Source organism: Cibotium barometz, chromosome 16, assembly GCF_041138505.1.
Source record: "Cibotium barometz isolate CiBa-2024 chromosome 16, ASM4113850v1, whole genome shotgun sequence".
NCBI classification, from domain to species: domain Eukaryota; kingdom Viridiplantae; phylum Streptophyta; class Polypodiopsida; order Cyatheales; family Cibotiaceae; genus Cibotium; species Cibotium barometz.
In genome coordinates, this window is record NC_141061.1 from 10431608 (window position 1) to 10448259 (window position 16652).

General features: G+C 47.1%; 1 protein-coding gene and 1 pseudogene across 2 annotated transcripts in view; both read left to right on the forward strand.

Moving 5' to 3' along the window:
* The window catches only part of LOC147630353 (translation factor GUF1 homolog, chloroplastic-like), a 97091-nt gene that overhangs the window by 62244 nt on the left and 18195 nt on the right, over positions 1-16652 (forward strand). The gene's annotated exons all lie outside the window — the stretch shown is intronic.
* LOC147630354 (uncharacterized) lies at positions 2406-10052 on the forward strand (annotated as a pseudogene).

Sequence of the window (16652 nt, forward strand, 5' to 3'; positions counted from 1 at the left end):
TATGATGACGAATGTCGGGCCACACGCTCCCGTCTTAAGCATGAGGTACGGATTCGGCAAATCATGAAGCGCCAAGCGCAACGGATTTCTCAACGGCTCACCCGACGCAAGAAATGGGAGTTCTATGCCTGGAAAGAGGATGAGTTATAGCGACTTTTCTTAGGGCCGAACTGCAAAGAGGCATGGAGGAAACTCCGAGAACATTGCCCTCCCACACCTATCATTAGCCCAGACACATGGCACTCCTATGCACGGTCCTCTATCATATCCCCCATCAGCCACCCCTATCCCCACCACCATACCCCCGCCCCACCACCTCCACCTTCTTCACAAAGGGCATGGTCCTCAAGGCCATTCGTAGACTACGCAATGGGCGAGCCCAGGATCATGAGGGACTCACTGCCGAGTACATCTCGCATGCCCATGATACCGTAGCGCCTCTACTGGCCTACATGTTCAATAGAGCCCTTTGTGAAGGATTTCCACCCTCTTGGTCCACCAACACCAGCACCCCCATCCTCAAAGCCGGAGATCCACTTGATCCTAATAATTATAGGACGATCATGATTGGCCACACATTGGCCAAGCTCTATGGATCAGTGCTAGAGGCGGAGCTTAGTTCATTTGCACAGAGCCAGGGATGCAGAGCCTCAGGACTGGCTGGCTTTCGGAGGAGCTACTCTACCCTTGACCACATCTTCACCCTCCATGCCATCATCGAAGAGGGTAGAGCACGACACCAGAGGATTTACTGTTGCTTTGTGGATTTCTGCAAAGCTTTTGATACTGTACCCCAAGCCCGCCTCTTACACCGTCTACAGGAAATCGGAGTCCCATCTGACATGGTTTGGAGCATCATCGCCCTCTATGAGTCCGTCACCGGACGAGTGAGAGCCCCAGGAGGTACATCAGAGGAGATTTCCAGCACCATTGGGGTGAAACAGGGCTGCCCTCTATCACCCCCTCTTTTCGGCCTCTACATTGATGAGATCTCGAGCTTCATTGATGGATTAGGCGGGGCTGGTCCCACATTGGCAGGCATATTGATCCCCATACTACTTTATGCAGATGACATCGTCCTCCTCTCAGACTCAGTCGAAGGGCTTCAGAGACAGTTGGATGCCTTACATGACTTTTGCACTCAGCGGGACCTCTTTGTTAACCTTGGTAAAACCAAGGTAATGGTCCTCAATACCTCTCGCCCCGTCACATCCTGATTGAGCTTCACATATAGAGGGGATCCTGTGGAGATTGTCTCATCCTATGTCTACCTTGGTGTCACTTTCAGTGGCCCACGCTTTACCATGCTTCCCGCAGCACATGCTAGAGTGATGCGGGGATATGCAGCCTTACTTGAGCGGCAGTGCCTCCAGGCACATTTCCAGGAGTCCAGGACGAAGGGCTGGCTTTTTGACACCCTCGTCACAAGAGCCTTGATGTATGGAGTAGCTTGGTAGCATGCTAAGAGATAGTCCCGGCTCCGACAAGACACCTCACAGAGAGCCATCACAGATTTCTTTGTGGTACACACATCCACATCGGAATCCACTGCCCACAACAATTCCTCTACTACCACATCAGAGCCCGCTCGAGCTCCACGCCCCATAGGAGTTCTTAGTGAGAGAGCTCGATCCGTTCTGCGAGCGAGACATCCCCGACCTAGAGCATTAGGTCCCTCCACCACACAGAGATAGATTCATGAGGTTCTCCATTGAGATGACATGCTCCCATCAGAGAGGCCTGACATTCACTCCATCATTAGATCGGTTCTAGCCTAGGCGGGTATCATCGTTAGCTGATCATAGCATATCTCACTCTACACAGGATCATCTATTGATCACATGTACTGTCAGATGTTTTCTTTCTTTCAGTTTTCCATGGCTTTAGTATATCCATGGTACCATTGTATTACTTTTGGTCTCATAGGCCCTTGGGGTCTTCCATAGACGTTAATATAACTTTCTTTCTTTCTTTTTTTCTCTCTCTATGCGGGATACCTTAAAGGATGATATGCGAGCCTTATGCTCTTTGTACATGGATCAGACTTGGCATCTCAGCTTAAGCGTTTTAGCTTTGTCATTTTCTTTCATTTTAGTACACATGGTGATGTATTCCATAATCCTTTTGGTCTCATAGGTCGTTTTGGCCTTTTTTAGACGTTAATATAACTTTCTCTTTCTTTCTTATGCATAAAATTAGGCCATGCGGAGGATGCACCACTTCCATTCACCAAGATATGGAGGACAGCCCCACCCAAGGACCCCACCCAAAGTAAAGCCCTAGTGCTACAGTTCACAGACGAAGTGAGCAGGCAAACCTTCATGAGATAGAGAGTTATTCTGAGAAACCTACCAGGGGACCCCGTCTACTTTGATGATGACCTAACTTGGATGCAGAGACAACATAGGAAATCATGCATGGCACAAATTAAAGCAACACGTGCTGAAGGGAAAAAGGCACATTACAGAGACGGCCATGTATACATAGAGGGCAAGATGGTGGCATAGCGCCATATGGCCTATGGGACATAGGAAATTATCAAGAAGCACAAGGAGATATATGCAGCAGTTTGGAACTGCAATGGGGCTCTATGGACACATCCAGGTAGACTAGAGGAGGTTATGGAGAACCGGGACATCATGTTTCTGACAGAGACACATGAAAGCCCAGAGAGAGGCTTACCACGGGTAGCAGGGTACCAGTGGGAATCAGTGTATAGACAAGGGATGCGACAGGGCACTTCCAGAGGCTCAGGTGGGATCGCTATACTATTCAGACGAGCACTACACCAGCGTATCAGGGTGGTGTCGAGAGACCCAGAGGCACGCTACATGTGGATTAGCCTACAGCTTTCAGAGGTGAGAACAGTTTACTTGGCAATATGCTACTTCCCGCCGAAGGGGTCGAGATTCAACACAGGTCACATGGAGGACCAGATTGGAGGAGGAGAGGAGAGAGGGGCCCTTCCTAGTGAGTCTCCATACGCCTCTCTATCCGCAGATATCCTACACTATTCGACCATGGGGGGAGGTTCTCCTGATGGGGGACTTCAATGCATGCACACAGAATCGACAGTGTGAATCATTCGACTTCACAGATCCCCTCATCCTACAGGCACTAGACGATGTAGATGCAGGGACCACGAGGATTCCAGAGGACAGTGGGCCAGACAGTACAGGTTATGGGCAACACCTTCTGGACCTGGGAGCTAGACACCATCTCGTTATTTATAACGGGATGTCACAATGGCCAGAATCGGGAAGACTCACATGTTTCCCATCATCAGGAGGCAGCAGCACTGTGGACTACATATTGGGCTCGCGGGAGAGCACAGACCTGATAGACTCTTTCACTATCCCTACATGCCCCATTGGTGCGGACCATACTTATTTGGCTTTTTCTCTTAGGAGCTCTCTTGATCTTCCACCCCCGACCACTCAGGCATCTCGTACCATCTTCCACTTTACCCCGGAGCTTGCAGACATTTATGATTCAAAAGTACATGATGGCCTCTTTGGTATGGACCCTACAGCACCCATCGATGTACTAACGGCCCAACTTTCACACATACTACACACAGCAGCTAGCCACAGCTTTCCACACCATCTCCAGACAGGGAAGCCACCTAGATCCGGGGACATGCCCCAGAATAGATGGTATGATAATGAGTGCAGAGAGCTTCATCGACATCTCCGAGCCCAGATAGCGAAAAGGGAAATAACACAGCAGCAGGCCAGTAGACAGATGCGGTCTCTTACACGCCGTAAGCGACGCACATATGAGGAGACTCAATACTGGGACATCTACCACATGCTCATGAGCAAAGATGCAGCCACTGCTTGGCGACGACTAAGAGAGCCACGCCCCCCCACCCCGATTACTGATCCTCAACGCTGGCAGAGTTATGCAGAAAGGCTTTATGATGTTCCGCACCAGCCACTCATCCCTCGCCCCACCGAGACTCCACCGACCTCATCGGTTTTCTTTACTACCGATAGGGTATCTCGAGCTATACATAGATTCCAACATGGGAGAGCAAAGGATCACACCGGCTTACAGGGTGAGCATTTCATTTATGCAGCTGACACACTCTCTCCTTTTATTGCTTACCTCTTTAACAGGTCTCTGGTAGAAGGTTTCCCGGCTGAGTGGACGATGCACACTATTGTACCGATCCACAAAGCTGGGGACATGTTGGACCCCGGTAATTACAGGGCTATCATGATTGGTCATACCTTGGCCAAACTCTATGGGGCTATCCTGGAGGCAGAATTGAGCACACACGCTGAGAGGGAGGGGCTTCGTGCCCCTGGTTAGGCAGGTTTTCGGCGAGCCTTCTCTACTATTGATCACATTTTCACCTTGAGATGCCTGATTGACCAAACTCGGGCACGGAGACAAAGACTCTATTGCTGTTTTGTGGACTTCCGCAAAGCCTTTGACACAGTCCGGAGAGAGCGCTTCTTCCACCGCTTACAGACACTGGGCATACCCCCCGCTGGGGGATTTACAGATTATATGAGCAAGTGTTTGGACGCGTTAGATGCCCAGGGGGACTATCAGATATGATTGCCAGCACCATTGGTGTGAAGCAGGGCTGCCCTCTCTCCCCGACACTCTTTGGCTTATACATCGACGAGGTAGCAGATTACATCATACACGGAGGAGGCTCTGGGATTGACATCTCAGGTACGACTATACACATTCTACTATATGCTGATGATATCATTCTTGTGTCGGATACTCGGACAGGGCTACAAAGGCATCTATTGGCCCTTGATACTTTCTGTGCGGAGCGAGGACTCACAGTGAACCTTGGGAAAACGAAGGTTATGGTCTTTCATACATCAGCAGCAGTCAGATGCCAGACTATCCTTACACTAGCCCGGGGACAGGTAGAGGTGTTGGGCTCATATGTATACCTTGGGGTCACATTTACCAGCTGATCAGGGAGATTCTCTATGGCACAGGCAGCCAGAGACAGAGTGACACGAGGGTACACAGCACTAGCAATTTTGGAACGCCAGCGTCACCAGGCACACTTCCAGGAGCCCCGTACTAAGGGATGGCTTCCAGCATTGATGTATGCAGCAGCAGTATGGGCACCAGGTTTGGCTACATGGACACAGATAGAGTTCCCTCAGATTTTGATGCTCTCACGGATGATCCGCAGCAAACCTTTAGTACCACATGATATCCTTCGAGCGGAGTTTGTTGTACCACCTATGTTAGTAGAGGCCATGTTCTAGACTATATCTTTTATATACAGGATGCGGGAGCTCCCACTAAATCGGGTATCTCGGACTGCTTTTGAGGCATCCAGACTGCTTGCTGAGGAGGGACATACCTGGTCATGGTACTCCCAGGCGGTACAGTGGATATCATCACACATGATTGATATTGACAGATTACCACCCTTACAGTATGACCTAGCTGCACCACACAGACGCCTCTCTCAGACAGAGAGGAATAGAGTCATGAGACATGACATTTGGCAGGGCCACATACAGGAGACTTGGCTATCTCCCAGTCAGCCACTCCCGACGAAGATGCTCTACTACAGAGACCACTTCTTGAGCACCTCCACAGACGGCTTCATCCGGCGACCACGATACTTGGAGGTCCACTTATCACATGGAGCCAGAGTAGCCATTGGGCGACTAAGGGTCTCATCACACCAAGTAGAGATCGAGACTGGGAGAGCAGCACACATCCCTCGAGCAGAGCGCATTTGCAGATTATGCCAGACGGGGGTAGAGACAGAGGAGCATTTCGTTTGCCAGTGTGGTGCTTTGTAGGAGATCAGGGCATGCTATCCTGAGGTTTTTAGAGGAACCACATCACTTAGACAGATCTGGGAGAGATCGGACCAGAGACAGCTAGGCAGACTACTACTAGCACTACAGAGACACAGGGAGATCTTACTTCAGACACCGGCACATCATAGCGGAGGAAGACAGTCCCAGTTGACTGACTTCTTCCAGAGATTGGCACCAGTAGCCCAGCCACATACATTGGGAGTGACATCTCAGCAAGCGGAGGAGATTCGAGCTAGGCGACGACCCAGACTAGCCGACTACCAGACACCACGGCTACACCACAGAGAGATCGCGGCTATCCGGTTTCGACACCAGCAGGAGGTCCAGGAGCAGCTGGCACATTTTCGCTCTGATCCAGGACGCATGTTCAGACATTTACGGCATCCTCAGATCGGATGTATGACATATTGTACCCAGACTATGGGATTGGATGGAGTTAGGAGTAGATAACATATCATACTTGTATCTCCCTTCAGCATATAGAGATGCATTAGTAGCCCTAGTACTCCATCCACGAGAATAAAGATAAAGTTAATGAAGAGCTTCAAGAGACTTTTGCAACCAAAGAGAGACAAGAAGAGATTGTCGAACAAATCCTCTCGTTTGTACACCACTATTGAGTCCCCTATGGTCGTGTTGTCATACTTGTACATTTTATTCTCACTCCACATTTTCCTCTCGATGACTGGAGGAACATCATTGTACTACTTGCTTGTCTCATAGGCCAATTTTGGCCTTTTGCAAACGTTAATATATCTTTTTTTCTTTCTTTCTCTCTCTCTCTCTCTCTCTCTCTCTCTCTCTCTCAGCTTAGCTCAGGGTATCCTCCCACCGCCTCAGAGTAGAGACTGGCAGAGCTGAGGATATCCCACATGAGGAGAGGACATGCACAGTATGCATCATAGTAGTAGTAGAGGATGAGGCCCATTATATGCTCAGTTGCCCGGCTTACTATGAGATACGGGGGAGATTCCATTGCCTCTCCCGAGAGGGATTCGGACCACTCACACGGGTGATACAGTTTGAGGATGAGAGGTGCTTGGGCATGTACTTGATGGAGCTCAGACGACACAGGGATGTAGTGTTGAGGCAACATGCTAAGAGAGAACTCCGGCTCCGACAGGACACCTCACAGAGAGCCATCAAAGATTTTTTGTGGTACATACATCCACATTGGCATCCATTGCCCACAACAGTTCCTCTACTATGACACAGAGCCCACCACATGTACCCACAGTCCAGCTCCACGCCCAGAGGAGTTCTTAGTGAGAGAGCTCGATCCATTTTGCGAGCTAGACGTCCCCAACTCAGAGCATGAGGACCCTCCACCACATAGAGACGGATTCGTGAGGTTCTCCGCCGACATGTCACGCTCCCATCATAGAGGCCTGACATTCACTCCACCATCAGATTGGTTCCGGCTGAGGCGGGTATCGACATTAGCTGATCACAAGCATATCTCACTCTACACAGGATCATCTGTTGATCACATGTACTGTCATATGTTTTCATTTTACTTTTTCTTTCAGTTTTCCATGGCTCAGTATATCCATGGTACCATTGTATTACTTTTGGTCTCATAGGCCCTTGGGGTCTATGAGACCCTTGTATTACTTTTGGTACCATTGTATTACTTTTGGTCTCATAGGCCCTTGGGCACCTAGGCTCGCCACCTCCACATGGTCTCAGATAGAGAGGCCTCAGATTCTCATGCTCTCACGGATGATCCGCAGCACTGGGCATACCCCCCGACATGATGTGGGGGATTTACAGATTATATGAGCAAGTGTTTGGACGCGTTAGATGCCCAGGGGGACTATCAGATATGATTGCCAGCACCATTGGTGTGAAGCAGGGCTGCCCTCTCTCCCCGACACTCTTTGGCTTATACATCGACGAGGTAGCAGACTACATCATACACGGAGGAGGCTCTGGGATTGACATCTCAGGTACGACTATACACATTCTACTATATGCTGATGATATCATTCTTGTGTCGGATACTCGGACAGGGCTACAAAGGCATCTACTGGCCCTTGATACTTTCTGTGCGGAGCGAGGACTCACAGTGAACCTTGGGAAAACGAAGGTTATGGTCTTTCATACATCAGCAGCAGTCAGATGCCAGACTATCCTTACACTAGCCCGGGGACAGGTAGAGGTGTTGGGCTCATATGTATACCTTGGGGTCACATTTACCAGCTGATCAGGGAGATTCTCTATGGCACAGGCAGCCAGAGACAGAGTGACACGAGGGTACGCAGCACTAGCAATTTTGGAACGCCAGCGTCACCAGGCACACTTCCAGGAGCCCCGTACTAAGGGATGGCTTCCAGCATTGATGTATGCAGCAGCAATATGGGCACCAGGTTTGGCTACATGGACATAGATAGAGTTCCCTCAGATTTTGATGCTCTCACGGATGATCCGCAGCAAACCTTTAGTACCGCATGATATCCTTCGAGACGATTTGCTTCATACAGGGGATCAGAGATATGCCATTAGATCGACTCTCACGTAGAGCTTTTGAGGCGTCCAGGTAGCTCACAGAGAGTGGAGATAGGAGATCATGGTATTCACAGATGATACAGTGGCTCACTCAGCATGGTCTCCACATAGATCACTTGCCACCTTTCCAGTATGATATACATGCAGCACACATCCACCTCTCTCACAGTGAGAGGAACAGAGTCCTTCAGCATGATTTATGGCAGCGATACACCCATGAGACTTGGATTACACCCAGTCAGCCTCTACCGCGGAAGATGCTATACTACAGAGATCAGTTTATGCGTATCTCAGTGGATGGATTCGTTCAGCGACCCGGATATATGGATGTGTACGTGCCTCACAGTGCCCGAGTGGCGATTGGCCAGCTCAGAGTGTCATCACACCAGCTTGAGATTGAGGCAGGTAGGGCAGCACGGATCCCCATAGCAGAGAGGATATGCAGACTATGCTAGGAGGAGGTTGAGAGTGAGGAGCATTATGTATGTAGATGCAGAGCATATAGTGTCATTAGAGAGAGAGACACCTCCATCTTCAGTGGACATCCCTCACTCCGCCAGATCATGGAGTTCGCAGATCAGCGCAGATTTGGCCAGTTCTTGCTAGAGACACAACGCCACAGAGAGACACTGCTACAGACTCATACCACAGGGAGAGGTGGGCGACAGCTCCAACTCACTGATTTCTTCCAGAGATCTATCCTAGTGCCTACCATGACACAGGAGGGGGTTACACTTCAGCGCACTGCGGACCTCCGAGCCAGACGGAGACTGAGAGCACCAGGCTCCCAGACTACATCAGAGGGAGATCACAGAGATACGGGCTCGACATCAGCACCATATCCAGGAGCAGCTAGCTCATTACACTCACACCCGGAGATCATGCTCCAAGGTATTTTTGCCTCGCCATCGCCTATGTATCACATATTACACCCGCATTATGGTACTGGTTGGAGCTAGACAGATTTGCATTGCATTCTTGTATACCCTACGCATATAGGTTGCATATTGAGCCTCTAGCAGTAGTGCTCCATCCATCACACCCCCCCACTAGCTTAGCACTTTCATAGTTTATTTCATGTTCATTTTGTCCTTTTTTTTTCTGGACATCCAGAGGACATTGACAGTTGTACATTGATTTGTCTCGTAGGTCGAGTTCGGCCTCTAGTAGACGTTAATACAGCTTTCTTTCTTTCTCTCTCTCTTTCTCGATTTCCTGATTGGGGGATATCATGGACAACGCCAATCCTACTCCATCATTTCAAGAGGAACAAGAGCATGCGGTTCAGATTGAACAGAGCAGCGCAAAGTCCAAGGGCAAACCATTGGCAGCTACCTAGCGGAAAACCTCGAGGTGGGGTGACAACAATGTGGCTTCTCTGGCCCACCCATTCTTGAGCAACTTTTAGCATACATAAACCAAATGCCTTATTCGATTGTACAAATGAATCATCAATTTCAACAGCGACAATATCAACAACAACCCATGCAACTCATGCAACAAACCTGTTCTTCTTATCATCCTGAACCTTTATTTGGGTGGGAGAAAAAATGCCCGGATTTGTTCAAGCTTAGACTAAAAAGTGGGAGATCCACTTCCTTCTTTCTAATTGTCATCACAGTTGTGGGAAACTGGGAAATAGAAACGAAAATGGAAACGGAAACGGATTTGTCGAATGGAGGGAAACGGAAATGCCATGCAACGGGTCGTATAACAATAAATTGAAACAATTAAACTTAGCATTTCAAAATCCAAACTCCACACACAAAACAAAAAGATTTTAGAGTGTAGACTCTACACTCTAAAATCTAAGACAGAGATTCTATAGCGTGACCCTCAGGATTGAACATTTCCTATTCCTCAAAGTCTTATGACTCATCATGATTGGTTGGAACATCTTCTTGGGCCTCTGTAGGCTCATTGTCAACATCCTCTCCAGCCTCTAGAATCTCTTGTAGTGTACCAGCATCTTCATCGGACTTGTGAAAGCTGATGTATAAATACCGGGTATACTAACAAAGACGCGATCATCTGCTTTTTGAGTTCTAACCTGGTTTCTCTTCTTTGTGTGGATGTGGGTAAAGGTGCTCCACAATCGCTCCAATGCCGAGCAAGAGCAAACTTGGCTCAATATTCGAATGGCCAAGTTTTGGAGCTGAGGAGAATCATCTCTATAGTTCTCCCACCAAGTTACAGCACCAACATGGAACCTGAAATTTAAGAAATACACAATGATAAGCTCTATGTTCATATCTATTATCAAGAGATTTGCAAAGTTAATTGTATGATACATTTTTAAAAGCCTTAAGATTACCTGTCATGCTGAGCTTCGCTCCATCCAAACATGCCCTCCTTGCCTCGATAGCTTGCAAGTTGGTCCTTCACAATTTGATGTTGCTTAGGAGAACTAATCAACCTATGAAGGGTGGAGTTCCAACACCGAACTACCTCGCCATCTACCTGTTGCTGTCTTCCCTTGTGTTGAAACTCAGTGTCCAACACATATGCAGCACTGTGAAGTGGAGAATAGTACTGGTAGGTTCCATTTGCCAACAACAAGTTACTCTAGCTCTTGAAGCCTTGCTTGATCAGTCTCAATGGTGCGGATGTTTCAAACATGTGATCCATTGCCTCCTAAATATTTCCCATGTACGGTACATCTCCATCCACCAAGCGCTAGAGATTTACAATTGACAAGCAAATACAAAGCAGATCCTTCACTTCAAGCCGAAAATCATCTTGTGTGATAGTACTGAAATAGAGTTGCCCAATGTTGCCTTCGAAGTAGGCGAAGTTGCCCACTCTGGGTTGGCCACCATTTGCTTCAAAGCCGGTTTTTGGCTATAGAGATGACGAAGCACAAGAAAGTTATAGGCAGAGCGAGTCTCAGAGTATTTGAGAAGCTCTTTCTTTTGCGAACTTTCGATGCAATGCTAAGGAGAAGTAATGGCATGTGATGAATGTGATAATTTCCTTGCCTATATCAATTGAGCCTTTGACCCAAGGCAACTTCCCAATCCTTTAACAAGTTGTCTGAAAAATGTGCCATGCATGGACTCCATGTCACATGTGAATATATCTGCTCTAATAATGCCTCTGCAGCTTTGTTAGTACTCTCCAAATCAGATACAAATTGTACAAATGTATTTGGCCCCACATACTCCACTACCTTCACATTTCACAAAGAACAGGTGCTGTTTTTTGGTGCACGCCACATTCTGTGGACTCTATGTACAAAGCCTTTCCCGGCATGATGCAAGGACACCCTGTAAAGAGTGGCTGCATATATCACTCCAGCCATCTCCCATCAAAGACACCCCATAGATGTTCCATTTTTCTTTCATAGGAACTAAGGCATCATCTTGCAAAAGTCTTTCACACAATGCATCATATTTGGGTGCTTGGACCAAAGGCTGAAATTTCAGCCACCATCTCCTTGAAGAAAGGAGATCGGCCCACATTAAAAGGGACACCACATGAGTACAAAAAGTGGGCAACAACTGCATGTACTTGTGCTTTCCTTAAGGATGCCATGGAGTATGAAGGTTGCTTTGTTTACCTTTTGTTTGGGATGGAGTACCATCAATGGTGGTGGAAGATGCTCTAAACATGGCGGTTGCACTCCCTTGACTCCTTGAGCTTTGGCTACGTCCATGACCCTTAGTGGGAGGAGGTCGCATTTGTTGGAGTTCCGGATATAGCTTGAGTCTCTCTTTGACTCCCTGGAACAGGTTACATTTGATAATCAGGCTTCATCTTTGCAGCTTCAGCTGTGGGGATGTGCTTACACTTTCCGATGTCATATCCATCGAGACCAAGTAAATGGGCTTTTACTTGATCAGGAGACCCACCTCAAGTCCGCAATACCGGCATTTAAACCTCTTGGCACCCCCTTTTTTACCTTCATACTTGGTCAAAATGTCCACTTCCTGCCACCAATAATTAGCTTGGGTCATCTCCTTCTCTCTTTGGCATTCAAGCATTTTCTTCAAGATTCATTTTCCAAGGCCTAACCCTCTAGGTGAGAGTCAAAACTTGAGAGAGAGAGAGACTGAGATCCATGGCATTACTAATGAATAGTTTTCCAAGTATGCAGATCAGTTGAAGGGTCCATTGACATCCATTTGCTAGGAGAATCTGCAATCTGGAGCTATGTCAGATTCTTGGAAAGTGGGGGTGATTCGGTTGTTGCCAAAGGTGCCTTCTCCCTTTGCTTTAAAACATTGGAGGTCTATCTCTTTGATGGGTTGTATGTATAAGGTTTTCTCTAAAGTCTTGGTAAACAGATTGCACAAGTTTCTGTTGGACTTCATACACCTTGCTTAGTATGGGTTTATAAAGGGGCGCAATATCTTGCATAATATCCTTAATGTTCAAATAGGCATTGATTATGCAAGGAAAACAAAGCAGGAGGTGGTGATGGTACAGCTGGAGAAAGCCTTTGATCATGTCAGCTGGTCTTTCCTTGCTGAATTGATGCATTCTATGGGTTTTTCGCCACGTATGTCTCATTTGATCTACACTCTCAGCCATGGATCTCACTCTCGGATTATGATGAATGGTGGAGTTACGTCCCCAATGTCCCTTACTCGCTCTCTGCGGCAAGGATGCCCGTTGAGCCCTTTGCTATTTGCTTTGGTCACCCATCCCATGCTTACTTTGCTTACTCAGTTGGCTCAGGAGGGGAAGGTGGTTGGGCTAACTTTGCCGCAATTGGTGGGTCAAGCAGTGGCTGATGATTCATTTATGTTTCTTAAAGGCAACAAAGCCAACATTAAGAGGGCAATGGCAGCTTGGTCTTTGTTTGCGAAAGCTTCTGGGTATATAAATACCCAGAAGTCAGCCCTTCTTAGTTGCACAGAGAGAGATTTACAGGAGCTTGGTTTGGCAGGGTCATGTTGTGCCACGTGGGACCATTGTACGTCACTTGGGCTATCCTATTGGGGTGGATGTCACCAACAAACAACTTTTAGAATGGTCTTCGGATAAGTTTGTGTACTGGAAGTCTCAGGCATGGCCGTTTCACACCCGGATGAAAGTGGCACAGGTCATTATGCTAGCTATGCTTTCTTATTTCTTGCCCTTACTTCCTTGGTCTCGAAAGGCTTTGACAGCTCTCACCTAGCCGCTTCGATTCATGTTGTGGAAAAAGAAAGGCAATAATCCAGGATTGACTTGGGTTTCATGGAAGCATATTACCACCCCAAAGAGATTGGGAGGGGCAGCTCTGTTGGATGTTTGGGTACACCTTCTTGCCCATAGGTGGACTTCACTTCAGGCTATGTGTGCTGATTCCCAGCCATGGATAGACATGATTGTTGCATTTTGTAGAATGTGGGTATTGTGCATGTGAAGACCCGGATTGTTGCATCTTGGTGGGATGTTCTAAATGCTTCACAATCTGTGCATGTATCTGCGTCTCCTTTGTTGGATGATTTGGTTAAATCATTGTAGGTGTTACGGATCACTTCTTGGAGACCTCCAGGTTCTCGTCGAGATGAGAACTCCTTGCTTGTAGAGGTATTGGCCACCTCTCGTGTGATTACTTGGCCAGAGAAGAATAATTGTAGACGGTAATTCAATCGTATGGCGAGACTGGGTGTTGTGAGGAAGCCTGATACTTCGTTGCCCAGGCGGCTGTGAATGTTATCATTCCGCCGTGCTCGTCATAGATTTCGTGTGCCCCGAGGTTACATGTGTATTTGGTTGCAGTTGCAGCAACAAGTGCAGACTTTGGGGCGCCTTCCTAGGATGGATTCTTCTCATGCATGGGATGATTGGGTGTTGGGTCGCAAGACCAGGTTGTAGAAGGCTTCCGCTAGTGTTGTATATCATCTTTTGGTCCAAGAGAAGATATGGCTTGCAGAAAAAGCTAATAAAGTATGGAATGTTAAGAAAACAACCTCCTGGTGGAGCGCATCCTATTCTGTGGTTGGCATTCCAAGCTTCCTTTTCAAGGCAAAGTGTTTATTTGGTGAGTCATGGTTGGGGGCCTACCTTTGGCCATTGCCCTTCGGCGTCGAAGATGGCAACTGTTTCTTCTGCTAGACTTGTCCAGAATCTAGTCGGCATAGGTTTATTTCTTGCTCGGTGGCTCGCCAGATATGGGAGTTCATCTCTTCAATGTGGCAAATGGTGACTGGACACACTTTGTCACCCAGGCAGTGGGTATTTGGACATGATCAGCCTGGGGGGAGCAATCAGCAACATGAGGTCTTCTTTGTTTTCTTTTGATGGTGGGGTCTTTGGCATAATTGGCTCATGCAAAATGCTTTCATCTTTGATTCACAATCAGGGGTGAAAGGTCTTGTCCAGTGTGTTCGTGGTCTATTGCTTTGGCAAGTTTCTTCTTTGATCGATGCACATGTTATCACCAGGGCGCAAGCTGACCTGTGGTTACATGCTCGTCGTACGGTGGGCATGCCTCATGTGGCCATTTAGTGTGTGCGGTCTGACAGCCTCTATGTACATGTTTGTATAGCTGGTCATGTGACCTTTGCTTTGTATTACATTTTCGTAATCTAATCAACCAACCATTACAAAAAAGAAAGAGAGAGAGAGAGGGAACTTAGAACTATCTTTGTGTAACTAAGAGAGAAAGAGAGAGAGACTAAGAGCGAATTTCTTGGTTTGTGTGTGATAGCAAGAGTATGGGCTGTTTAAATAACGTATCTTGGACTCTGTAGAGAAGGTTGAAGCCTGCTTAGAAGTACGTACCATGCGTTGGCGCCTTGCAGAGAGTTGAGACCTGGAAGTTGGTGGCTTACGCGTTTTATCCCTCTCCTAATGGAAAATCCTTCAATGCTCTTAGAAGTTAGCTAAGAGCTTATGCGTTGCAAGTTGGCTGGCCGTTGGCATGTTGCAACTTGCAAGTTTCACTGGGATCTCGCTCACGCATTTTGCAGGCGAGTAGGTGGCCATGTGTGCATAAGTGGCCACCTTAATGCTTATGCCTAAGGTTAATAAAATCCTTTGTAAAAAGGCCAAAAAAATGGCACCTCGTATGCCGACTAAGGCAATGAAACGTGTCGCCCAGCATGTATTCGCTGTTTCGCTGATCTCGAAACATTTCCTTCCGTGAAATGCGTTTCCATCATAAGAGGTGCCATTTCGCCGTTTCCTCTCCTACCCCACCCGTTTCCACACGTTTCCCGCTTCTATGATTGTCATGTTGATGAGTGTGTGATCTTGGTGGAGATGCACTTAGAAGGGAAATGCTTACACTTGGTTGTGGGATTGAAAATCCAAGAATGCCCCGATGACTATTGAATGGGATGAACTGAAGCAAAGGTTTGTTGAGACTTTTACAAAGCCCAAGGATGAACACAGAATTTATTAGATATTCCGTCTTCTCCATTCAGGGCAGAACTTTCGAAGGGTATCTCAATGGATTGATGGAGTTATCACTTGTCTTCTGTGACAATCCTGAGAGGATATAGTGCGTCAAGTATGATCGTGGACTTGACGAAGATCACCAAATCAAGGTGAAAGAATAAACTGACATATCTACATGGTGCCCTACACTATGGAAACGCAAATGACGATGTAGTTGGATTCTAGAAACATAAGAATACTCATTTATCGTTTTTTGTTAATGTTTCAAAAGAAGAAAAAGTGGAAGAGGAAGAGTAAGAACATGGGCCTTGAGCCAATGGGTGTGTAGCCTAGAAGTGGGGTTTGTGACCAGGAAGGGGGAGGTCATGAGTTCAATTCCCTGCAGGCTCCATGGTGGCAACCGGGCCGTTCTGATCGTAATTTACTGCCTTCGGGTGGGAGACCAAGCTGCCTTCGGTGGGGCACTCAAGTTGCTACTGTTCAAAGGAGAAAGAAAGGAAAAAAAGAGCATGGGCCTTGATAACAAATATGACTTTTAGAATATTATCTTATCGTAGGTCATAGTTTCGGGAACTGAATCTTCCCATATGCACAAGTAGCCTAGCTTATGTGGTGAATATAGCTGTGATGAATTGTTGGCTTGATGGAACTTTATTTACATTTAGCATAAACTCTTTTCATTAGTCACAATCCAAATTGGATGTCTATATTGTTTATGTTTGATGTAAGAAATGCATGCTTCGCTCATGGTGGTTGTGTATTGGAATTGTTGTAACGTTGTCTTTTTTGGTTGTGTCATGTGAATCTAAATTCACTTGTAAACAGAACATTGTCGTGTAACTAATGTTTTACATAAAGTAACATGGGAATTTTTTAACTTGAAATTGCAAGGACAGCTTGCTTAACTTGGAATTTTTACTCTTAAGTCACTCTTGGAGGGGTCCATACTCTCATAAATGGATGTGGATATGTCAATGGGTAGATGCCCCC